Raw genomic sequence first — 26,240 nt, 5'->3', positions numbered from 1 at the left:
AGGTTCTGGTCTGGTCACAAGTATCTGCTATCCTGCCTGTGGCCGGCTGGCTGGCTGCAGAGAGAGTAATGCACAGTTTCGGGCAGTAAGGAGGTGGTGGGCAGCGCTGATGCGACTACAGAACTGCATGGACTTGAGCGCTTGGGAGGTGTGCTGCAGCGCTCTCAGTGAAGATCTGGGGCTGGGGCAACTGGAATGCTTCGGTGGGCTGAGGCGCTGCATATGAGCAGCCGTGGCCAGCAGCCACCAGCAATGACAATGGCCAGCCTTCTCTGATCTGGGCCAGGAGGCAAGTCCCTCAAGGACCCACAATTAGCAGCTCTCTCTCTTTTTTTTTTTTTAAGATTTTATTTATTTATTTGAGAGAGAGAGAGAGAGAGAGAGGCAGGCAGAGGGAGAGGGAGAAGCAGGCTCCCCACTGAGCAGGGAGCCCGATGTGGGGCTGGATCCCAGGACCCTGAGATCATGACCTGAGCCGAAGGCAGACACTCAACCGACTGAGCCACCCAGGCACCCTAAACAGCTCTTTCTTATCACTACCACCTAATAATGCATCTGGCACGTAAATTCAAGATAGCACCTACCGAATACCGAAAGATAACGGCCAGGCCAAGTCAAGCAGGGACACAGAGTGAGCATTCAAGAGATGCAGAAGGCAAGGCCCTTTCTCCCAGGATGGCCAAAGGGAAGAACAAGAATGGACAGCTGTGGTCTCCAAGAAATAAGTCGGCTGTCTCCCTTGCCCCTCCAATCAATGAAGCCAGGTTCAGACAAAACCAACAGCCCACTTAGACCTCAAATGTTAAGTCATCTAGAGTTGTTACCAGGTGGCTTTGAAAGTCCAACACAGCATGTGTCATGGGGCAGACACCCCATACAATCACTGGTTTCCTCCAAAATTGCACCTGGCACCTTAAGGGGGGGGTGGGGAGGGCTGGGAATAAAAACAGACATGTTCCCTGCCTTCTAGGACAATACTGATAAATAATGACTTACACTCCACAGGTCTATTCACTGAACCCTAGCCTATGATTTTCAACGAACTCAGGAGAAGACTCCGGGCTTCCTGGACAAAGAAACAGCAGGATATCTGAATTATTAGAACGTTCCAGGGTAGGGCAGAGGAGAGAGGTCCAGCGTCCTTCACCCTCCTCCACCCCATCCCAGCACTGGGAACCACTGGTCAGCCCTGGAGCAAGTCAATTAAGCTCCCAGAGCACCTAAAACTACTCTTTCGTTGGGAAAGAAACAGCTTTGAAAAAAGAGAAAAGAAAAAAGAAAAACCTCTGCCTCTAGGGCTTAATTAGCTTTGTAAAAGGCCAAGAGATGCACAGATAACACGTACTTTTGCCAAAAGAGGAGAAAAGTAAACTACTCCTGGAAACAGACAAGATCCATGTCCCCAGCCCCCAGGACCCCTCTAGCAGGTGGGGCTGAGAGTCAGGCCCTGGAAACCAGTTCCTCCAGCGGGGCAGGATGCCAAGGCATCCTGCTGGAATGAGGCTCCCCATCTTCCCTGGAGAAGGTGGTGCTCCAGCCTCCTGTCCCAGCCTGCTTGCCAGACCCTGTCCCAACAGGCAGGGGAGGACTGCTCCTGGCCTCACCTGCCATACTACCTGCCTTCAGGCAAGCAGAGGGCAGAGAGAAGGCCTGCAGAGGCGGTGGGTGGTGTGGGGGAAGGTTCCATCTTGGATTCCAGAAGCCTGGATTCCAGTGACAGGGGAGACTTGCGGTGAATTCATCCAGTTCAAGAGGTGAAAAGTACTGACCCTGCAAGGCCTATGGAAACCATCCACCTCTGCTTCTACCCATTAAGTAAGGCTGCAAAGACTGAGGGGAAGGAGGTGGGGAACTGGCAAAAACGAGAGTCCCCTCCCTTCAGGCTGGCATGGGCCCACCTCAGCAGGATCAGTAAGTGGGGTACAGCACGTGTGCTTCTGTGCCCCCCATAAGATTTACTGAGTATCAGTTATTGAAAGTCGGGTGGCACGACGTATTATGCTAAGCCTTTTACAGAACCTTCTCATTTAATCCTCAAGCATGCTTGCTGAGTGTGCGCTCCCCAGTTTACAGACGCAGAATAGAGAAGCTGGGGGGGCGGGGGGGAATGACAGAACTTGTTTCTTGGAGATCACAGCTGTTCCTTCTTGGTCTTCCTTTTGCTCATCCTAGGCCCCACTCTTCCAAGTTGCATCTTTTCTTTTCCAAATACCGCTGAATTCCTGTGGTCAGTGACCAAGAAAGCTGCATTCAAACCCAGGTCTGTGGACTCCAAAGCCCCAGCTCATGGGCACCAGACGCAGGGATGGACTCTCAACAGTCTTTGGGCCATGGGCAAAGCCCCGTCAGAACAAAATCCCTCTCCGGCAATCAGGGAAGAATCAGAGAAGGGGCCTGCCCCTTTCAGACAGTCCTCTGCATAGGCCCCATACCCTCGCCAGTCTCTGTGCCACCCCAGGGGCCGCTGCGGTCTCTGGCGGCCCTCACTGATGACAGCCCTGGTCCACCCCCAGAGAACACTGTTCGCTCATTGATCCCACAGGTCAGGCAGCGGGAAAGAGCGGCAACGCTCAAGGCCAGTGTCCATCCCCGGGGTGACCCCTGGAAAGCCTGCACGGCTGCAGCTTCGCCTGCCCACCCAGCATTCCATCCCCAGGGCAATGGAAGCAGGCCCCACTGGAGAGCGAGGAAAGGAGAAAGCCAGCCTGATTTACAGAATTTACCAAATGGGTCCGTTTTTCACCAAGTTCCAGTGCTTTGGGGAAAACTCCAGGTTTTTAGGAGAAGGAGATTAATGGCAGGGAGTTAATGGGGCAGTGATATATCCTGCCTGAAATTTTCTGAAAAGTTCCGTGCCGAGCATGCAAGTCCAGTGGACCTGCTGTGATTTAGTACAGCAGCCCCTGAGAATAGGCGGGCCCACTATATCGGTAAATCTGCTCAACGAGATCGTTTCTGGAGGGCGGTTTACAAGATATATGGCCTGATGTGTTGCCAAACTTCCCAGCTAGCTGAGCCCCAAATGTGAAGACAATGGGAGAGCCAAGGCAGAGAGCTGGCCCCCCTCTTCTAGGAGAAGGTGGGAAAAGTATGTCCGGAGCAGCCAATGCTGGAGAACCAAGGAAAGCTGAACTTAAGTTCTCTGGCTTCCTGCTTGGGCGTGGGGGAGGGTCCAAGAACAAAGGAACTCAACAGAGGAGAGCCAAGAGGGAACTCAGACATCACCCACTGTGGTACCATCTTATCACTGAGAAGACAGAGTTTCGGACGCTAGCACACACACAGCAGCCTGGTGTCTCGGACCAGGATCTGACTTTCCCTGGGCAGTTATGCCCCTGCCCACCCACCCCACCCCCGCTCCAGACCCCAGCCAGACCCCACTGCCCAGGCCTGCCCTTTTCTCAAAAAGCCTCGCCTCTGATCACACAGGGCGAAGGCAGGATGCCATCGTGCCTCTCCAGACTCACCAGCTCATCTGGGAGCTACAGACATTGCCTAAATGAAGGCAGAGAGAGTCACTGAGGGTACAACCCTCCTCTCCAACAAGCCCTGTGGGGAGAGATCACACACGCCACCACAGATCTTTCCATAGGCAACAGATGCGATCACGATCATCCTCCCGAGATGCTCCCTCCCTCTGTAGCTCCTGCTGATGTAAAAGTCTGTATCAGATCAATTACAACACCATCATCCCCATTACCTTTGCTGGAGGATTTGATTATTGGATTAATTTATAATCTGCCTTCCTGGTTGTTTTTTGCCTATTGCTCTCTTTATACCAAAATCACATGTAAGTAGAACTTAATCAAACGGCCCAAAAAAGGTGTTTGAATGTCTCGACTGCTGATGTCAATTCATTAGAAGCATTACTGCTTCTCCTCTCATTTTCTCAACACTCCTCACCTTATTCTGAAATTCCTAGAACCAAAACCCTTATCTGTGTACTTAACACAGTGGCAAAGATAATCCAAGGGAAAGTCCTGCTTGACATCAGGGCTATGCTTTCCAGTGGATTTCCAGCGCCCACCCCAGCCATCTGGGACACCTCCGCGCCGTGGCTCAGTGGGCACCGACCGGGAACGGGGCACCGAGGGCCAGGTGCTGATGCTGGATCCCTTTCGGGGAGAGGGTGCTGCTGATGGCTGCAGCAGTGGGCTCAAACTCTCCAACTCGCTCCTGGAGCTCACGGTAATCTGATGATCGTGGTGGATAATTAGAGTCTCTTATCAAAACAATTAGCGGATGAATGAACAGCCAGCTCGGTCTCCAACACAACTGCACGAGAGCAGCAAGAAGCAGGGAGGCAGAGGCAGGGGAAATGACGAATCGCAGCCACTGGCCATCCTGCCTGTGCCTGGGGACCGGTGTTCCAATTCTAAAGCGCACACGGCGCTCCAGCCTCACCTCGGGCTCCTCCGCGCACGCCCACCACCAGCAGCTGCCCAGGATGCCCTCCCCAAGCGCCTTCCCTTTTTCCGCTCCTACTCTGGGAAGTATCAGCCTCGCCCTCCTCCACCCTCTTCCCTCCAGGGTTCCATGCATATCCTCTATTTACCCAGGCTGGGACACCCCAGGGCAGCACTCAGAGCTCTTACTTCCCGGGGCTACGGGCACCCGGTAGGGGCTCCGTAAATGTCTGTGGAGCCACCGAGCAAGCAAGCTCGGCCTGCTTCTCTCCCTCACAACTGACTGCGAAGGGCTCCATGGGAATACCCAGGCCGTTCCACCCAGTGCCCCCGTCTGCAATCTCATTAGCTAATGTTTAAAATTCAAAGCTCCTCCATCATTCCCGTGTCTCCCCATCTGTAAACAGGCCTGTGGGTCCAATACCATTTGTTTCCACCGGCGAAATACACAAGGATTAGCCAGAAAGCCCTCTGGAAACATAATCCGAAGTAGCCTGGATCCTAAGGTGGGAACAATTTGCCAGAAGAGGTGGTCCTTCCTGTTTGGTTTTTGGACCTAGGAAATGAGGCCAAGAAGAAGGTGGGGGACACCCAGAGATCTACGGGGCTCTCACCAAGAGGCGCCCCAGGGGAAGAGCCCCCGGGTTTCTAAACACGACTCAGACACTGGCAGGTGGGGGCGCACCGTCTTGGGCCCAGCCTCTCTAGGGTGTGACCCCAGGGTCACCGCAACAGTGATACATTCTGGAGTGTGCTGGTGCAGGGGGTGCCCCCGCCCCGGTCCTAGCGTGCAATGGAAAGGGAGGGAAAAGGAAAGAAAGAGAAGAGGAAAGGGCAGGGCCTAAAGCAGAGTTCTCCATCTGCTCTTGTTTTCCACTGCGTTCCTTTCAAGGTCTGGGTTCTGCTAAGCCCCCGAAAGCCATGGCATCATCTGTCCACTTCCCCCTTTGCAATCTGCCGCCCTGCCCACTCTTGACAGCCATCAATCACTCTGTAATGTGCTGACCCCAAGGCTCAGGGGACGGAATCTTCAAGTCAAATGTAGCCGTTAACATAAATAAAGCATCGCCCTGGATTTTTCTTTCTTTCTCTCTCTCTCTCTCTCTTTTTTATGATTCTGCAGCTGCTGCTGGGGACTCGGTAGGCAACAAAAGTGAGGCCAGACAGGCAGAGTAGAATGGCAATTCTACTTTTCTGAGTCATAACAATTATGACGTGGTGATAAGAAACATTTTCTATGAATTTTTAAGCACCAGTTATCCTGTTTTGCAATTGTCCCCTGGGAAAGAAGGACAGATTCAATGGGACTGAAGGCTCCAAGCCAACTGTCCTGAGCAAGGCAGACCCCGGAGTCCCTCCCACAGCCCACCCCAGCACGTACCCCTAGCCAGGGCTCACTCTGCATCTTAAATAAAGCAGTGTCCTTTAAGCACATTTACATGCAAACGGCTTCCATGTACCAAATATAGTTCCGTAAGCCAGCGTTTATTTTTAAACATGAAGAAGAGTCTCCCATAATAAAGCTCATGATAAATGTTATGATCCTCCAAATGGTTTTTAGGGGAAGAGGAAGAGCAACTAGGGGAATGGGCGGGAGAACGGAAGCTCTCCCCCCACCCTGGGGGTGTGTGTCTCCCCCCTTCCACGGCTTGGCCCAATGGCCGTCTGTCCAGGCAGACCACCCTGCGCTCCCCTCCTCGCTCCTGTGCTCTGTGAGCAGTACACCAGGGCCTAGTGGGGGAGTGATGAGCACAGGCAAGGTCTGCGATGCCAAAGGGACAGTTGTCAAGAGATCTAACCCGCTGAGCCAGAAGAGGGCAGGGGCCCTGTGAGAGCCAGACGTGTGCAAGAGCTCTGTTCACAGGCTACAATCAGGGCCTTTGAGTCAAAAGCCAGGCCCACTGGAGACTGTAGGGCGAGGTAACTACAAGCTTCCGGCTCAGCTGCCGATCTTCTGCGTGGCCTTGGCCAAGTCACAGCACCTCTCTGGGCCTCCATTTCCTCATCTTTATCATGGCAGAGGTTAGCCTAGAGAGAACCCGCCAGGTTCATTCCAGACCTAACTATGCATGACTCCCTGTCAAACCAGAAGCTCCCAGGAAGCTCTCCCTCAGGCAGAAGGCGGCTTTGCCCACTGGGTTTCTAAGTTCCTCAATGGCGTAACAATGTCTTGACATCCTTGCTCTCACCTTGAAAGACCCTGGGGTTCCTCCCACTCCTTCTGGGAGAAAAATCAACAGCCTGGTCGCCGGGGTGTCTTTACAAAAAGCCACACACCATGAAAACAGGATATAAAGCCCACAGACTGATTTGACCCCCTAGCAGCATCTCCCCCACCTGTGGCCCAACCCCCTTCCAGAACTGTCACTGAGTGTAGATGGTGCCATTCCCCCAACCTTGGAAATGTGGTGCTTTGCACCCCCACAACAATGGGGGCTCCCCTGACACCAGGCCTAACTTCCTCCAAGTTGTATTGGAACAGGGGAGCCAGGGTTTGCCCATCTTGGAGACCCAGGGCTGGAGCATACACCTTCCCTCCCTAGATCCTCTGAATGGTGGGTTTTCATGGGAAGTGAGAAGGGTCCCCATATGGAAGTAGCTAGAAGCCAATGCCTGTTTCACAGGTCCAACAGTAAAGTTCCAAAAAAATATTCTGTTAACTACCAGACTCAAAACTGGGGAAACAAATGTATCTCCTGGACTTTTGGAAGAAAGGGACTTTGAGAGTCTAGTCCCTAGTCCCCACCAAAACTCTGTTCCTGGAGGAGAGATGGACGCTCCACCGAAGGTGAGGAGGGTGGCTGTGAGTCTGAATACGTCCGTGACCCTGAGAACGAATGACAGACTTTTTTTTTTTTAAAGGCTGTTCAAAGCAGTCCCATTGAGAAGGCTGCATATTTATCTTTCTGACCTTTTTTTTTGTAAGATTTTATTTATTTATTTGACAGAGAGAGACACAGCGAGAGAGGGAACACAAGCAGGGGGAGTGGGAGAGGGAGAAGCAGGCTTCCCGCCGAGCAGGGAGCCCGATGCGGGGCTCGATCCCAGGACCCTGGGATCACGACCTGAGCCGAAGGCAGACGCCTAACGACTGAGCCACCCAGGTGCCCCGCTTTCTGACATTTTTAAATATGCTTCAAAAAGCAGATTCTTAAATCAAGGTGCATTTTTAAACGCATGTTGTACCAGGGACAAAACCGCTTCCTTTCTTCCTTCAAGGAGTACGCCTGCTGTGGAGCAAGGATTACTGCATGTGACAGTCTGGGCCTCCTGCACAATCGATACTGAGTTATGTTTTGGAGGCAGCAGGACAGCCGGCCAGGCTGGGGCTTGCAACCACACACAGCGCGTCGTCAGAGCCTCTGCCTCCTACCCGGGCCCCCAGGCTCAGCCTGGGCCCCGTGCTGCAGGGGAGCTGAACTCACCTCAAGGAAGCCACAGGCTCTGGGAGGGCTCCCCAGAAACAGACATTTTCCAGACCGAACTCAAGGATCCAGCTCCCCGTCAACTGTTCCAAGGCACAATCCCAAGCAAGGAACCCCCTGCTTCTCAGGCATCCGGATGCCCCGGCTGCAAGTCTGAGAACTGGGGGAGAGGCTGGCCTTGGTGGCTGTCCTCCTCACCCCACAGTGCATGTTAGGGCTGGGGCAGGCAAGGGAGAGGAACCCTGGATGGCTTTTTCGGTGGATTTTGGTCACATGTTGCATCAGCTGCGGGGTGAGCCTTCAACATGTACGCTAAGGAACCGTACATCCCAAACGATCCGGTTTATACCCACTGCCTAGCATACTGATGCATAGCATGGCCTGGTTACAGAAATATCCCAGTTCAGATATTATACGGTCCCTAATATACACACACCAGAGCCTTGAACCAAGGGAGGAAAGAGACCTGCATTAATCCCTCACTGCAGGAAGCCCCCAAGCAAAGAGGGCAGAACTGAAAACCTATAGGAAACTGCTCTCAAGGGCTGTCACCCGTGGGTTCTCCATCCCGCCTGAGCCCGAGGGAGACCTGGGCCAAGCTCTACCATCAATGGAAAAAAGCAACAATCCATAAACTGCCACCACCATAGAGGGAGGGCTGCCCCAAGGAGCAATGGTGCCAGACGAACGAGGATGGGTGGCGACCATGAGGGACGTGTCAACCACCTTACCTTACAGCCCTGCTTCACCGGCAGTTCAGAGGGAGTTAATAATGCAGCCCCTAGGGTCAGCCGACACGACTCACTCACCTCCTCGTGCCTCCTCCAAGACCACCCATCTGTTCCTGTTTCATTCACTCTGGTGGTTACCAAATTCTTCTTGGTATCAAGTCCAAGATGTTACTAGAAATCAGCCTGCCAGGAGTCCCTTGAGGTAAAGGGGAGCAGGGGTGACCCCCTTCCTTGTTCACAGGATGTCGCTCTCTACCATCACCAGCCACCTCCCCTCCCCCTGGCCATTCTCCACCAGACTGAACAGAGGTACTCAGGGCTCCCTGCCTGTCACGCCCACGGTGAGAACACAAGGCCTATCTGCTGACAGAGCCCAAATCTCAGTACGACCGACAGCTCCAACCTTGTGCCATCCAAAAACATTCCTCCCCCAAGCCCGAATCTGAAGGACGTAACAGGCTCAGAAATCCCCACAGGACAGGCTCCCACCCACACCAACACCAGGCAGCAAAGAAACACCATGAACAGATGGCCGCCACAGCCACCTTGAACTGCGCCACCTCTCCGGGGCACTCAACTCTGGGTAGGGGATTGCCACACCAAGTAGTGGGGACGGGGTCCTGGGGTGCCTGTTAAGGCAGAGCTCGGGAATAATGAGGGATCAGCTAATTACAGTCACTGAAGGCACTGTTAAATGGTTTATTAAACTTTGCAAAGAAAAATACATCAACATCCATCAATGCAAATGCTTTTCTATACATCAAGCCCTTGAATATTTCCTCACTGTAAGTAGAAATAAAGCTTTACACATGTGTACCCACATACGTGTATGTCCCAGTAAGATAACCTCTGTATGTAAAATCAACTATATAGAAAGAAGCAGAGGTACATGCCTGGCTGGAGGGACAAAGGCATAGTATCTGGGTGAGGGCACGTTATTCCATGCAAGTGTGTCCATGCATGGACACAATACTTAGACCAGATGCTGAATCACTTCCAGATGCTACCGTCTAGGACAGCCTTTGTCAAGGAAGAGGAGAAAAAAGCTTGCCCTTCATGTCCCGATACTTGGGTTCAGGTTACATGAAACAGGATTAGTTCAGAAAATAGTGCAACTTCACAGCCAAGGCAAAAACCAAAGAACAAAAACCATGTAAACAGCCCACAGGACTAAGGGGCTGAGCAGTCACAAAAGGCTGAAGACTCCTGGTTGAACTCTAACTCCCCTCCCTCCCCCACACGTGTGGTCTCATGTGCAGGTGGGGGGAGGTCCCCCCTCAGGACTAATAACAGGGCTGGCATTCCTCCCACGACAAAATCCAGGGGCGTCCAATACAGGGGAGAGGTGGCAAGGCCCGGCCCCTGCCTGTGCCTGGCTGTCATGCCTGCCTCAAGGCCACGCCAATCAGCTGACCAACCCTCCACCACCACCGTCTCTACCCTGAGCAGCCACCGCCAAGGACGAGTAGTGTTGGCACCCGCAGCATGGGTGCACAGAGAGAAGAACTGGCAGCGAAGGGGCCAAGAATGGTGGGGTCCCATGCCCCAAGTGTCCACCAGCACCCAAAGCCAAGGCCAACAGTCCTCTGGTGAAGCCAGAACTCTGAATGCATGCATGCCCCACACTGCCCCGCACCAGCCTTTCCCACCAGCCCACGCCACCTGCCCTTCCCAGGAGCCTCCAAGCACAGGTCCACGTGGGTCCCACTCACTCTCTTGAAAATCATTAGTCACAGACCTGCAGGGCTGGAAGGTCACTGGAGGTTATCTAGTCCAAATCATCTTATCTCCCAGATGAGAAACCAGAGCTCAGAAAGGTTAAGCAACTTGCCCAAGGTCACATAGCTCACAAGTTGAAGAGCTGTGACTGGATCCCAAAGCTGCCTAGCTCGGCCCGCGCTCCTTCCACTCGGCTAAGTTCCCGTAAACCAGCTGCTGCTACCAGTCCTGGGAGGCAAAGGAAGTGACAACGGGAATAATCAGACGGTGGCGGCCAAGGAAGGCGGCGGCGGCGGCAGTATGGGCCAGGAAGCCTGGGTGGCAGACACAGCCACGGCACCAGTGAGCGCTGCAGGAGAAGCTGCAGCAGACACAGGCCGCAAGGAAGCCGAAAGGGGAGGAGGGGGCTGTGGGAGGGAGGGGCCCGGGAACCGGCAGCCAGGAGCCCCGGGTTCCAGCCCCCGCTCCGCCACTGACAACTGGCCATGCCTCGGCCGGGTCAAGGTGCAGCTGTGGGCCGTTCCCCCAGGTGGACAAGAAGACCCTGCAAGCCCCCCCCACCCCGCCCCCATGTCCAGTCTCCCGGCCCTGACTACAGCTTCGGCCGCACTTGCCGGTTATGTGGCCTCGGATAAGTCACTGCACCTCTCTGTGCCTCCACTCCCTGGCCTGAGACATGGAGGTGGCAGGGCTGGAACCGCAGCTCCTTGGTAAGAACTCCCAGGAGGCCAGGTAAGCCTAAGGAGCGCCCCCAGATGCCCTGGCACCAGGAGGGACCAGAGGCGGCTGATGGGCTCCCCCGCGCTACCAGCCAACGCTGCCGCAGGACAAGGGGCCCACGTGGGAGTCAAATGCATCGGAGTCAGGCTGAGTGCCCACCAGGGACCGGAGGGGACAAATAAAGTGTGTCACTGCTGGCACTCGGGTCAGGAGGCGAGCAAACACATGCACACGCCTCCTCCCACGCAGCATTGTTCCCGGTGCCTCCGTCAGCACTTCTGCCGGGCTTGACAGCCGGGGCTTCCTAATAGGGCAGGCTGGACCCGGCGGACACCCGGTCACTTCCCCTCTTGTGGTCCGCGGGGACGTGCCACTGCCCGGGAGTGGGGGAGGTGCCAGGAAAGCCGGGCTTGTCCTCAACAAAGGACTGGGAGCCAGCCAGCGCCTCGGAGGGGCCCCGGGGGGTCTCCTTGGTCCTCCCGCCTCTCTGGGCATCCCCGACGGGTGGGCAGGCACCTGGCAGTGGGGAGCTCACTACCTCCCTCCAGGGGCCTACTCTGTGACCACCTGGGGTCCAGATTTAGGAGAGCAGAAGCCTCTCCTATTTATACATCCACCCGCAGGCTGCGGTTCTGCCCCGGATCCAAACACAACAGCATCCTGCAGACAGGCCGCCTCAAAGAACAAAGGGCACGGCCGGCTCCTTCCCCACCCACTGCCCCCACCCTGACCACTCTTGTCCTCTCCAGGGCTGCGAGGCCTAGATACTAAAGACTTCAAGCCAGACAATCCAGGTTTGAATTCCAGCTCTGCCACGTCCAAGCCCATCATCTTGGACCTGTAACTCAACCCCTCTGTGCCTCAGTTTCCTGATCTGTAAAACAGCGTAATAACGAAATTGATATGAATAAACGGTTTAGAACGGCGCCTGGCACACAGTGAGGACCATTCAGAGGAGAAGGGCGTCCGTAAAACCGCCTTCAAGCTCAACGCCAGCCATCTCCTTCGGCTTTCTCTATCCAGCACCTCCACCAGCTGCTGACCCTCTAGTGCGCTCCAGACAGCACAGGCTCTGGGCTCCAGGCGGCTCTGCCACTTCCTTGTGCTGTGACACGGGGCAAGAAACTCCATCTCTCAAGCCTGGGTTTCCTCCTCTGAAGAAAGAGGATCCTCTGACCTATCTCAAAGGATGACTTTAAGGATGGAACGATAACGCATGGAAGGCACCTCGCTACTGTTATAAACTATTAAAACAACAACAACAACAACAACAACAACAACAACACCCTTCTCCTTTTGGACACGATCCTTGTTCAGCGAGCCTGCGTTACTTTCTTTCAGCCAGGGCCAACCACTGGCACACGGACCCGACCGTCAGGTAATGCCGAGGGTCACTTTCTCACTCGCGGTTCAAATGAAGCTTCCCCGTCCTGTGCCTGTGAAGTTGGTATTTTTTGAACCTGCGTACGGGACTTTACATTTATGCCTATTAAATTCCATCCCGTTGTTTTCCACCTGGAACGGGAGCGGGGAGGATTTGCTCATCAGCTCGGAGGCGCCGTCCCCAGAAGCACTGCAATCCCCAAGAAGTGACAGGGTCACTCAGAACTAGGAAGGGGACAGCCACAGCTGTGAGGGCCCGGGGCCAGCTCTGCCCAACGCCAGAACACGAGAGACAGCTCTTACTACCCGAGGCCTATCAGGAAGGAGGGAAAGCACCATGCTTTCAAAACTGAAGCCACATGTGCAAACCGTGGTCGTAAGCACAGCCCCTTCTTGAGGCCTCCACTGCATTCCTCCCCAGAAATGTGTTTCATTTTTTCAACATAAACACAAATCAGATTTATTACATTCCGCTGATAGTTCCAGGATGGGGACTGAGAAAGCTGTGCTTCCTGGGAACAAAAGGCACTCGAGCCTAAGTGTGCAAGGAAAAGGACTGAAAACTGCCTCCCGACTCTGGGTTCAGCGACTGCGGGCCACTGGCGGAAGCCTTCATGCAGAAGGACCTTTCTGCCATCCGCCCTGTAGTGGCTGCAGGACACAGAGGGAGGCTTAAGGATGGGGTTCAAGATCACACGCCCGGCCAGACTGCAAACTGGCCCGCGACAGACCGCAGAGCTTCACACCATTTAAGAGTCTCAGATCTCCCCTGAAGCCAGACCTATCAATTCCACGAACCCTTTCTGCGACCCGGAGTAGCCCAATGAGGAGGGAGACTCATCTGGGCCTGTCTCCGGGGGACAAGAATACAGGCACCATCGTAGAAGACAAGGACTCCGTCCCCTGGAAGGTGGTGGAGAAGCAGTTGGGGGGCTGGGTTCTCGCTCAGACTTTTAGTTCCTATGACTTCTCCCAGGCTGGATGAAGCAGAGGGATTCCTGGGGTATGCAGGCAGGAAAAGGAAGCAGTTGGGGGAAGGGCAGGACACATGAGTCTCACAGAAGGGAGGCCTGGGAGCAAGAGCCAATGTGACATCATGGTGCAAGTACGAGCACTAGAGCCGGAGAGACTCAAATTCCAGCCTCACCGCTTCCTGCGTGGCTTTGCACAGATGACTTAACCTTTCTGAGCTTCAGCTACCACATCTGCAGAAAGAAGGGAATGAACGGGACCATCCCCAAGGTTCTCCTAGCAATGACCCTCCAGGTTCTAGCCAGGAATTTCTGCACCTTTGGTGAGCCCTATTTAAACCTTTCACCAGCCATCCAGAAGAACTATAATACAGCAAGGCGCCTAGTTCCCTTTCACCTCCTGAGCCTTTGCAGCAGGCAAGGCAAGCAAGTCTAGATTAAACAGATACTGCCTGCCATGGCCCCTATCTTGGAGGACCCACCCAAATCCCTCCTAAAACCTCAGAGGCCCCGGCCCCTCACCTCCCACCCTCCTCCCCTCCTGCTCTGGGGAAACTAACAAGAAGGAACTGGATTCAAGTCCTGCCCAAGCTCAGTGGGCACCCCAGCTGCCATCCACCTGGAGGAAAAAAGCCAGCACTGGCCAGAGCCTCCCAAGCCCTGAGAGCCAATGGGCACCTGGCAGACGTCCCACCTCTGCAGACTGGCCTGCTTCAGCAGCTTCTCAAAGTCAACAAAGGAAGGTTTTCAAATCCTAAAAGGCTTCTCAAGCCCCTTCTAATCTGTCTGCCATTTTGTTTCGTCTGCTCAGCTCAAGTCAAGGGGAACTTGACATTTGGAATACTAACTGCAAATAATCCCACACCAAGGACCGGGCTGGCATGCTGCAGTGTCAGCATGTGGCTCACAAGGATGGTGGGGACACGCCAAGACATTCCAGCTATCTGCAGAGGGTCCCAGAAGGCACATGTCGGGCCAGGCCCCACGGCCACCTGCACGGGGACCACGTAGAACTGTGAGCTGCCCCAGGGGCAGGACTGGATCGCATTCACGGCCTTCTCAACACCCCGCCCACGCGTGGTGGGAGAGCTGCTCTGCTGGATGCTCTGCTGGCAGAACCTGTACCAGATAAATGAATGCCCACAAACAGTGGACGTGAAAAGGACAAGGAGCCAGTACTCTTGCAAACTCCAGATGGGAGGCCCTGCTCTGAAGTAGCCAGGCCAGGCTGGGCTGCCTCAGGCCAAGTGCTCTCTGCTCTGTACACTTTCACTCGGCAACACATCCCACAGTTGGGTCTTCACAGCGGGATCCACCAGCAGCCCCGCCGTCCCTGGGCTACAGGCCTCAACCAGCAGGATACGCAGGTAGGACCACACGCTTGGCCCTGTCACGCATGCTTGGGCTCAGAGCACAAGACAGGCCAGGGCCCAGGGTCTGGGGAGCCAGCTGCCTTAACCCATCCTATGCAATAACCCACTCTGGCCTGCCCTTTTAGCAGGAAGAGGTGCCGGAAGTGCCAAGAGGCCTGGAGAGACAGAGACTTCAAGGGCAGGCTTTGTGTGGCCCAGGCTGACCTCCAATCTCCAACCTCTGAAGCAACAAGAGCTTGGCTGACACACAGCATTTTTTTTTCCCCCTCAAACTTTTCAAAGACAGCAAGCCCTTTGGGTATAGAAATAAAATCCCAGGACTTCAACTGAGTAATGAAATAAGATATAATGACTTACAACCACCCATACCATCATGTATGTATACAAATAAAGCTCAACAGCAAATAGAACCAAAATGCATACTTGAAACCTCTTGTCCCCCAATTCATTAAGTCAACTCCTACAACTCAACGCCTCCTCCAGGAAGCCACCTCTGACACCCGGTGTGGTCCAGGTGCCCCTCTTCCACGTTCCCACAGCCCCTGTGGCCCCTAAGACAGTACAGGGTAGCCAGTACCTACAACAAAACCCAGCCATTTCCCCGACTAGACTATGAAATCCTTGAGGGATAATACAGTTGACCTTGAACGACACGGGTTTGAACACGCACGCCCACTTACACACAGATTTCTTGCAGTGCAGTACTGTAAATGTATTTTCCCTTCCTTATGATTTTCTTAGTAACTTTTCCTCTTCCCCAGTTCACTTTATTATAAGAATACACTATATAATACAAAGAACATACAAAACACGCGTTCATCCACTGTTTATGCTATCGGTAAGGCTTCCGGTCAAAAGGAAGCTATCATTAATAGTTAAGTTTTGGGGGAGTCAAAAGTGACACTTGGGAGTTCTACTGAGTGGGGGCTGTCCCTTAACCCCTTCGTTTGTTCAAGGCTCAACTTTGCTTTCCAAGTACCTGGAAAAAGATCTGGCGTGTATCTCACACGGAAAACCCATCTGTTGAATGTAATAAAGAAGTGGATGAGGACAACAGAGCCTCTTGCCTCTGAGGCTCCCTTCCACCCCAGGAAGGAGTCTGCAGAGCCCTGGAAACCTCAGCCCTAATAAGACAACTCCGACCTATCTAGGGTGACTGCATGGTCACTTTGGGTCCCTCTGCCTTTAGAAAAATATACGAACCCAACGGGCACAAGCCTGAGTTTCCACACAGACCAAGGCAGCAAAGGGAGTTCTCTCTTCCCGGCTGAGGCTAAACAGGGACCCAACCACAAACATCCAGTAATGCTGAACATGACGTGAACAATATAAAAATAGCCGCTCTATCTCTTGCCCCCACCCTACTCCTCAGCAACACAAAGGGCAGAACAAAGTGACACCCCTAACAAGCCTTAGCTTGTTCCAGCACGGACAGCCCCAGCCTCCTACATCTGGACCAGCTGCTGTGAGCCAACAGGGGATTCCAAATTACATTTTAATGACCATAATTTTTCACAGGTACCTGAAACCAGACCATGACAACAGTGCAAGAAATCCCCAAGTATGATGCATGAGGTCCATGTTACTAGTTAGTCTTCTGTGTACACACCTTTCTCCCCATGGCCTTCATTTCATGGGGCACTTTACAGTTTGCAGAATGCTCTCAGAGGCCTTCTCTCTCCCACAGGCTCCAGATTAAGACAAGAGGGTTTAATAGCAGCTTCTAAAGCATGGTGGCCTCTACAGAGACCTTGGTTTTTTTTTTTTTAAAAAAAAAAAAGGAAAGTTGGGGATTGGGGGTACAATTCCTCTCCCACAGGGTGACTAGGAATATTAAAGATCAAAGGGAAAGCATAGTGAAGATTTTTTTAAAGAGAAAGCACCTTTAGGATAACTCATGCTGGATGGATGGTAGGTGCTTAACAGACACACATGCTCAGATAAATGAATGCAAACTCTAGATGGGAGTGTGGATGTGTCTATACAGCTAGCAGTTAGGAGAGTGAGCTGTGGAATTAATCTGCTTACATCTGAATCCAAGCTTTGCAACACTTTAGCTGTGGGATCTTGGGAAAGTTAATTAACCTTTCTGGGCCTCCATTTCATCAACTGGAAAATAAGGATGAGAGTAAAAATTACTTCCCAGGGTGACTGAGAGTCCACGGAAATAAACACAAGTATAGTACTAGCAGGGTACCCAGCCCTAGCACATGATAAGCACTCAAAAACAGAAACAAAAACAAAACTTTTCCTTTCCCTTTTTTTTTTTTTTTTTTGGCTGGGGGAGAAAGGAATTAAAGTGCCTTAAAAGGAGGGAAAGGCAAAATGTACAGTTCGGCATTGAGCTCCCTACTCAGGCAGACATTGCAACCAAATTCTGGAAGGAAGGGTGCTGTGGAGAGCCAGGACCCCATGGCTCGCCTGCTCTAGTTCTATCTGAACACGCAGATCTTTCTTCCCCCACCTGGATAGAGGATAAGCACCTTCAAGGAATGGACTGTGTGTCCTGCTGCTTTTTGGTTAGCCCTCGGGTCCCTGTCATGTGACTGGCATAAAACTTCTGCTCAGTCAATATTTACAAAATTAATTGAATAAATTAATTTATCTCTCCTGCCTCTGTGCATTCCAAATATCAGAAAGAAGCAGGCTGCACAAGGAAAGCCCTCTAAAGGGGCTTGTCTCTTTTCAGCTGCAGTGCTATTTGCAAAGGGAGCTGGCGTCCCCAAGCATGCGGAGCACCAGTCCACCGACCCGGTTGTCTGCTGCTGCAGAAAGCAGATGCACTTCCTCGTGGAGGCCCTGTGCGCCCTGTTCTCAGGGAGGGGGAGCAGCAGCAAACCCCCCCACGTGCCCAAATGGTGGGAGTCCCCATGCCCACTGAGGGGCAGCAAGGAGCGGGGAACAGAGGGGCAAGTGGCTCCCGGTGAAACCCCGAAAGAAAGCCCAGAGGCAGGGAGGAGCAAGTGCATGTTTTATTTTTAGCCACAAACGATGGAAAGTTACTCCCAGAACGGTGCAAATTCTGCCTCATCACCCTCCATCCCTTTCCAGGAGGCCCAGGGGAGAGACGAACTTCGGCAGCTCTCTCAGAGGGGACGAGGGAGGACACAGAAAAAGGTGAAACCAGGTGGGCGAGGAAAGGGGGTCTCGGCGAACCACCAGTCCCCCCAGCACCAATGGCCGGAAGCAGTGGAGCCCCCTCCTGAAGTCGCTCCACCTCCACTGGCTAGCAGGAGGCAGGGTCCCCACCAGAGCCAGTCCAAGAACCGGGGCTGTCGCTGCTGGGAGGCACCAGGATGTGGAATCAGAAAGGCCTGAGTTCCGATGCCGCCTCTGCTGCGTTCTGAAGCAAGCGGCCAAGTTCACAGAGCCTCCATTTCTGCACAAATGGTGCCTCCCCAACAGAGCCGCTACACGGAGCTAAGGAAACAAGGCCTGCACCGGGTGCCTGATTCACTGGCGTTTACACTGGGGCCCGATTCAAGGTCTTCAAAGGCTCTGCTGTGTGATCTCGGCCAAGTCCTTTCTGTTCTCTGGGCTCCATGTCTTTTCACCCACGAAGGGAACAGGTTGGCTGGGACAAGCTTCCAGACGCACGAGCTCCGGGAGGCTGCATTCCCTGGCCTAAGGGGCCGCGGGCAGAAGTCTCCCTGTTTTTCAAGTGTTTGGGGCTCCACTCGGAAACCATATCCTGACCCTGAAGTGGGCCCGTGCCTCTAGAAACATTAGGAAATTGCAGTGAATTCGGATCCCCAATGTTTGTTCCCTCCACCCTCACCCAAACTGCATCCATGGGCCAAACAGGATAGACCCTGACCTGCCATCTATCCACTCCACCAGGGTTTACTACCCCCTTTACTGTGCCGTGCTGCGCAAACAGGACAGACTAGTCCCTGCCTTCCCCAAGCTTAATTGCTAAATGCTGGAAAAGGTAAGTTAATTCTTTTATTATGCTTGTGGTCAGCACTACAAAAGAGAAGTACTGAGAGCCTTGGGGGTCTATGACAGGAGGCGGAGATCAGGAGGTACCCTTGGGGCTGAGATCTGAAGGATGGGCAGGTGCTAAACTGGAGACCAGAGGGCAAGGGAAGGGAGAGACACGCCTTCTAGGCAGGGAACTGCCCCTGTGAGAAACCAAGAGAAGGCCAGGGTGGCTTAAGGGCGAAAAAGGAAACCTAACTGCCCAAGCTGGGGCTGGCCAGGCAGGTTTTCCCATATGGATTGCCCCCACACTCTATGAGAGGCCTCCTCCGTCCCACCCCTCAACCCCAGAGGGCGTTTTCTGGAACCTCTGGCTTTGGGTAAAGTTTCCTGCACAGACTGAGCCAGGGAGAGAGAGAGAACCCCGGGCACAGCAGCAAAACGCAGTCTTGGGGTCCAGAATCCAGGCATGGCCTCCTGGCCTGCAGCTGGCCCGCCCATCAAGAAGGACCCTCCTCAAACACACTCTTAGTTTTCCTACGATGTTGATCCATCCCTGCCTCCCACTCCCACACTTGTTTGGCTTGTCTTATTTTTATTTATTTATTTTTAAACTGGGGCCTGCTTACGGTCAAGTTAATGCATTTTTAAAAAGAAAGCCTCGAATGTGCTGCGGCCCCCCCTCAGAGGAGATGGGGAGGAGATGGTGGATCGATAGCCCTCTCTCAGCGTCCGGCCTCCACCGCCGGCGGCCAGCCGGGGGGGGCGCCAGGCCTACCCCTCCCTGTCCTCCTTGTCTCCCACACCCTGCCCTGTACCACCTACAGAGCTGAACCCCGGAGGCAGAAGAACAGACTCAGGGAAGGCAGACGACACCGGACAGTCGAAAGGCCTAGGTTCTGATATCAGCACAGCCTTGAAACCCCGGACAAGACACTTCACCCTCCCGTACCGCAGTCTGCGTAGCTAAAATGTGGGAATGTGTCTAAAAACCGAGTGAAGTAATGGGAAAAGGGATCTGGGCTGCTGCTGACCGGAACCTCCCAAGGACCCTGATCCTGACCCGCAACCAAGCAGACTGTGCTCTGCGTGGGGGTGCAGAGCCACCCTGCTGTCACAGATCCTCCTTGCCCACCCTCCCCGCCCCCTCCCCCCAGTGAGCTGCCACGCTTTGCGCTCCCTCAAGTGAAAACCCTCCCTATGCCGACAGATGGGAAGTCCTAAAATACAGCGTATGGATCATGTTTCGTGACTAGCAAAACACGCCAGCCGGGACACTTTGAGAACCCGGCCGGTTTTCAGGAACAGGATTTTACACATTTCCCAGGATTGGCGGATCTGTGCTCGCCTCCACCCACCTGCAAAGCTCTGGAGCCCAGATCTTGCACCCGGGAGATACTTAGGACAGGTGGGGACCTGGAGGGGAGGGGAAGCCCCACAACCAACAGGTTGGCAGTGCCCTAACCCCCTGTGCCTTTTGTTACTACCATTTATTGAGCACCTACTACATTCCTCGCGGCAAATCGGGTGGTTGGCATGCGCTCTGAAGCCACACTGACCTATGCCGCAATCCCGGCTCTGACTCACTCTCTGGCCCTGGGCTTGTTATGTCCCTGCTCTGAGTTCCAGTTTTCTCATCTGAGAAATGGGGCTACGAGTACCTGCCCCTTGCTGGGTCACGGGGAAGGGTGGGTGCACAGCCTAATGTGAGCTGCTACTAACAACCACAGTCACTATCCCAACAGCATAACTGTCACATCGCTGTCTGTCACTGCCCCCACCCTACGGAAGACAAAATGGGCACCAGAAAGCCAAGCCAGCCACAGGGCACACCCAGGGGCAGAGGGACATGCCTCTCCCTGAAGGGCCGCAGGGAAGGACTTCAAAGGGTCTTCAAACCCCTGGACTTATTGTACACAGTGCTTTGTACATGTACTGTTTGGAGAGGACACCTAGCTCATCAGTCTCGCGGGGATCTGTGGGCCCGTGAAGGTGAAAGCCATGCTCCATACTGGACATACACGGGCTTCCCCCTGGCAGAGCAGTCCTGGCCTCTAGGACTTGGGAGCAAGGATGACAGACACCCCATTCTCCTCTCCCCAAGGGAAAGAAATTGGTTCTGGGTAACATGGGTTACAAAGAGCTCCTGACTGGGAGAAGGACCACCACAGGCAGTGAGTGTGTGGGCAAGCCTCCTGGAAGGGAAACCACGTGCGACACAGGTTCTAGAATCTTAGAAGAGGACATGCAACTTGGCAAACTGAGGCAGGCGGTCTGCACTTCCAAAGAAGAGAAGACCAGAGGGGAAGAAAGGAGATAGTGGCAAGGAGCCAGGCAGACAGCGGGGCCTGAGAAGGCACATGGTGGGGAGGGTGCTGGCCGGGAGGCACCTGTGGCTGGATGGCCGGGCTCAAGCAGCCGAGTGGACTACAGATGTCACCCCACTGCACTGGACTCCTACGGGCAGGGGCGTGTTCAGACAGTAAGTCCTACCAGCAAGATACAAATCAGGGTATTAACAGTATTAATCTCTGGACAGTGGACGTGCCAGAATTTTATCTAATTTCCTTCACAATGAACATACATCCACAATACTGTTTGGAAGTAAGACTGGAAACTAATGACTCACAAAGCTACCTGTGTGAAGCCCATCACCAGTCTCGGCATCATGAATATTTGCAGAAGTGGACTCTTGAGGGCCCCCTCTAGGAATGGGGGATGCAAGCCACTCCCAGGAGAGCAGAGTGGGGAGACTAAAGTGTGTCCTAGATACTTCCTTGGATCCCCTGTGGTTTGGTCATTTAGGGACATAACAATTGTCCCCCATAGTGACTGGTAGAAAGGGCGGTGAATCTTCTGGATTCAACATGTTCTGTATCTTCAGAGTGGTAAAGGCCTCGTAAGAGGTGAAAGAATTGGGGGAAATGCCTGATTAATTTTCTTCTCTTTTTTTAGTGGGGGGGGGCGGGGGACGAGAGGAGAGGAAGAGCACAAAGTGCCCCCACTGCCTAAGCCCTGGCCGCCTGCAGACAGTGCTCTGGAGGCTAGAGTCGCGTGGTTGTCAATTTCATTTGGCGTGTGTGGTTTTTAGCGGCAGCGTTTTGAGGACACATATAATCCTGACTTCCTATTTACATTACATTGGTTTTCACCAACACAATAGCTACAAATGCTTTCTGCTCCACTCTTGTCATCTGTGTGGAAATCCTTCTCAGACCCAGAAAGACGGTAAAGTCGTAGGAAGAATTCTCATGCGTGGCAAGTAGACTAATCTCGGTTCTCTCACTGCTCCTACAGGAACCTTCTGGGAGGGAAGAAAAGGGGCTGGCCCGATGCATAAGCCACTAACCCACACCTGGCTTCACGTTTATCCACAACAAAACACAGGAGCCCCTACTAAGAACCACCCCTCCTTGCCCTTCCAAGAAAACAGTTCCTAGTTCCCACGGCTGCCTGGAACAGACCCCAAGAAGCACACTTCAGAAACCTTCTAAGTCCCGCCCTCACTCGGAAGGAGGACACTGAGCACTCAAAGAACCTCCAGATCCAGGGGCTCCCAACCTCCTTCCCTATCACCTTCTTCCAGAGGGCAGGGAGAGGAAATCCTGGCTGGATCCAGGTGGCCCCAAAATTAATAGGGCAGGAAGGAAAAAGCCTGTCTGCATTTCTCAGGTCATCCCTCAAGTACTTGCATATAAAAGCCTGGTCTCCACAGAAGCTTCTTACTGTAAAGGCCACGCAGTCTCTCCCCTCTGCGCAGGGCCAAGCCCAGAACCCAGCATGCACGGGGTTCCTAACATGAATGCCCTGGACTGACTGAAATTACAGAACCAATCAAGGTCTTTAAGGCCCCTTCAAGCAGAGTTCGAACATGCTCTCTGGATTTGGGGTAGGCACGATCACCCTGTGCTGTAGGTTGAGTCGTGTCCTTCTAAAAGATCCGTTCAAGTCCTAACCCTTGTACCTGTAAATGCGACCTTATTTGGAAACAGATCTTTTGAAGATACAGTCAAGTTAAGATGAGATCATACTGGAATAGGGTAGGACCTAACCTATGACTGGTGTTCTTACAAAATAAGAGAAATGTGGGCACCCGGACACACAGGGAGGACGCCACGTGATGGCAGAGCAGAGCCAGGGCACACCAAAGACTGATGCTGGCAATGCCAGAAGCGGGGAGAAAGGCCCAGACAGAACAGATCCTCCTCTAGGGCCTTCGGGAGAACACGGTCCTGCCGACACCTTGATTCTGAACTTCAAACATCCAGAACGGTGAAATAATGATTTCTGTTGTTTTAGAGCCAGCCCATTTGTGGTAGTCTATTAGTGCAGCCCGGGAAACGAATCCATCCTGAATTCTTTCCAACCCTATGACCTGCAACTACACTCTCACCCACCCCCTTCCTCCCTGTCTGCACTGTTCCCAATGCAGTGTTATCTGACCCACCTTCACACATCCATGCAACCACCCTTGACCTTCCACCACCATCTGCTAAGGACAGGTCAGAGCCCTGTCACAGTGACACAAGGTCATCTTTACTGGGTGGTGGACTCTGTCCCCTCGGCCTGCCATCTGAGCACAGCCAAGGAGAATCTGAGGCAATGCGCAAGGTATTGGGAAATGCAGAGATGTAGGGAAGCAGGTGGAAGGGGGCTGGAAGTCAAGAGACTTAGCAGAAAGAGGGAGAGAAAAGGAGGAAGTTCAAGAAGGATCCTGAAGGTCAAGAGCACAGACAAGAGGCAAAGAAAGCAGACCTCATCTCCCCTGCCCTCGTGGCCAGCCACATGCTTGTAACTCCCTCCTCCACCAACTTGACGCCTGCCTGGAACTTGACTTCAACAGCCTGCCAAGCAGGTTAACACTGGAGAGCCGACTACCCACAGAGCTATTGCATTTTGAGCTTCCACAAGGAGAAAGCCAACCCGCTTCCTTCCAGGGGCTAGACTTTTATTTGTTGGGGATTTTCAATACCTGAAACTTGGTGTGGCCAAGTCAACATAGGATGACCAAGATGCTGGCCAGGTAGACAAATGAGGTTAAATGTTCCACATGTTGCCTCGCCTTTGCCAACCTAAGGAACAGAGTCACCTGGGGCCCTGAGGCGTAGGGGCAGGTGGATCCCAGTCTCACTCCTCTATGATACTCACAACTCACACGGCGGCACCAATGTGCCTCAAACAGCGAGGCCAGGGGACTGACAACAGTGGCTGGGAAAGTTGAGTAGCTACTAGATCTCACTTCCACTTCTATGAAACCACCAGAAACAAAGGAATCCTCCAACAGGGACAGTGGCAGCGATGATGGTGATACACATCTGGTTGGTTACAGATCACAACAGGACCTTGTACCATAATCTTCCTAAGCTCTGGCACTCACACTCAAAGCAAATCCACAAAACGAAGCTGGCCTCAAGGGACAAGTACAAGCACTGGACAGGCAGCCTGATGTCTTGTCGAGAACCTGGACTGGGCTAGAAACCCAGCTCCACTGCCTTCAAGCTGTATGCCATGCATCCGGCCAACAGGCACCTTTACTGAGCACCTGCTATGTGCTCTCAGTGGCCTCACTTGCAAAAATGGGGTGACAATACCTGTGTTAACGAAGCTCTTCTGAGGATGGAACATGGTGACAAATATAAAATGCCCAGCACAACGTTGGGCATATTAAAAAGAGCCAGCCTGGTGGCTTGGTGTTTTTTAACCTCTCTCCCCTCTACCCATTTCCACTTCGGGTTCAAACACCTTGGCAAGTGTCCTGAAGTGCATATACAAACTGCCTTGAGACCCAAGGTCTCCCACAGTACCATCCCCTAGAATGTCAGCTCCACAAGGACGGGCAGGGTTAGCATCCGTGTTGCTCCCTGCCGCACTCCCAGCACCTACAACCGGGCCGGACACACGATAAGCATTCAAATGTTAGATGAAAAACGTGACTGCTGGGTGCCAGGCATCTAAGGCACCCACCGCTGGATGCAGAGGCATCAAAACTGTCATGACACGGGGCGCCTGGGTGGCTTTGTCGGTTAAGCATCTGCCTTAGGCTCAGGTCACGATCCCAGGGTCCTGGGATAGAGCCCCATGTCTGGGCTTTCTGTTCAGTGGGGAGTCTGCTTCTCCCTCTCCCTCTGCCTGCTGTTCCCCCTGCTTGTGCTCTCTCTGTCAAATAAATAAATAAAATCTAAAAAAAAAAAAAAGAAAAAAAACACAAAAAACTGTCATGACACGCTGAACGAAAGGACAGAAATCTGAGGTTATAAACAAAGAATCCTGCTTCCCCCACCCCCAACCGGGGAATGAAAGGGCCACAGGATCCCCTTAAATGAAGCCAAATTAAAAGAGGAAACCTGCACAGAACTGCCTCTGGTTTCAGCCTCGGAGAAGCACACTGGCTCCTCTTGGAGCAAACAGGTAAAGGATTGGTGACACCTTAGCCATCTTCATAAACTGAGGACTTGGGGGGCGGGAGTGTCATCACACGAGATAGGTAGCCAACGAGGAAACAGGTGTGGAAAGGCCAGAAAAACATCAAACTCATCGTTTTGCAGATCTCTTTTTCAAGAGATAGCTCCCACTTTGGTCAGGATTCACAAAAATGTCACTTTTTTTAACCTCTCTCCCCTCTACCCATTTCCACTTCGGGTTCAAACACCCTGGCAAGTGTCCTGAAATGCATAACACAAACTGCCATCTGGACGCCCCTGGTCCATCACCTACCCAGGGTCCCTTCAGCCATGGCTGCTGGCTGTCATCCCAACTCACCCACCCCAAACCTAACCCAGGGTACTGAACTGGAAATGCCTTTACCATACCACCCAAGGGCTGTGTCTCACCTGCCACTCCCCACCTGGGACTATTAAGACCCACTAAGATCTAGGACTCGGGGCGGCATCGTGTGGCAAGGCAGGACAGCAGAGGGACATTTGGAAGACCTGGGGATCTGAAGGCCAAACCACCGCCTCAGACGCGTGACCCGAGGGCAGGCTGCTTCCCCTCGGAGCTCCAGTCCCGCCAGCCATAAAAACTGGCACAAGATAGTAACAGTCCCTCCCAATAGAAAGAACAAGGGAATGGCTCCTAAGAAAGAACAAGGGAATGCTCCTAAATGGTCCTCTTTCAAAGTGAGACACAAACGCTGTTACGAGGTACTCTGGTCTTCTCTTTCTCACCACGGAAGAATGGACCAAAGTACATGCTAGAAAACTGGCCCACACGCAAGGCAGCCCTTGCAAAGCAGAAGAGGTCCCGTTTTTCTCAAGCGATGAACCGGTCCCAGAAAGGCTGCAGCGCAATTTACAAGGGCCACAGCCAGAGAGATTTATAGGCATATGGCCTTCGGATGGCTTTCTAAGACCGCGTACACCCTCCTTTGGCTGAGGACCTCAGCAGCAAGTAATTTTCTAATTGATTCATTAGCACTCCAATCAACTACAACTTTAGACACAAAGGGCCCTGCTCGGGTCTGAATGCCTGAGCCAGGGATGCTGGCTGAATGGACTGCTAAGCTCCCGGGTTAGCGGGTTAGCTGGGCCCAGAGACTGTGAAGAGAAGCCCCAGGGCGAAGCGCTCCAGAAACCACACCTACCCGGGGAAA

At 53.2% G+C, this 26,240-nt stretch overlaps 1 protein-coding gene across 10 annotated transcripts in view; it reads right to left on the bottom strand.

Annotated features, from left to right (window-relative positions):
• Nucleotides 1–26,240, bottom strand: part of SSBP3 (single stranded DNA binding protein 3) — a 161,913-nt gene that overhangs the window by 83,794 nt on the left and 51,879 nt on the right. The window contains exon 1 of one of the 10 annotated variants that reach the window (XM_078073107.1): nucleotides 10,301–10,604. The exons of 8 other annotated variants lie outside the window; for them this stretch is intronic. The gene's annotated coding sequence lies outside the window, so the exon portion shown is untranslated. Of the gene's footprint in view, nucleotides 1–10,300; nucleotides 10,605–26,240 lie in introns of those variants that run through there. One more of the 10 variants, XM_078073109.1, reaches the window with a different exon arrangement.

The sequence above is a fragment of the Halichoerus grypus genome, chromosome 5 (genome assembly GCF_964656455.1).
Source record: "Halichoerus grypus chromosome 5, mHalGry1.hap1.1, whole genome shotgun sequence".
NCBI classification, from domain to species: domain Eukaryota; kingdom Metazoa; phylum Chordata; class Mammalia; order Carnivora; family Phocidae; genus Halichoerus; species Halichoerus grypus.
This window is presented reverse-complemented; position numbering and strand designations above follow the sequence as displayed.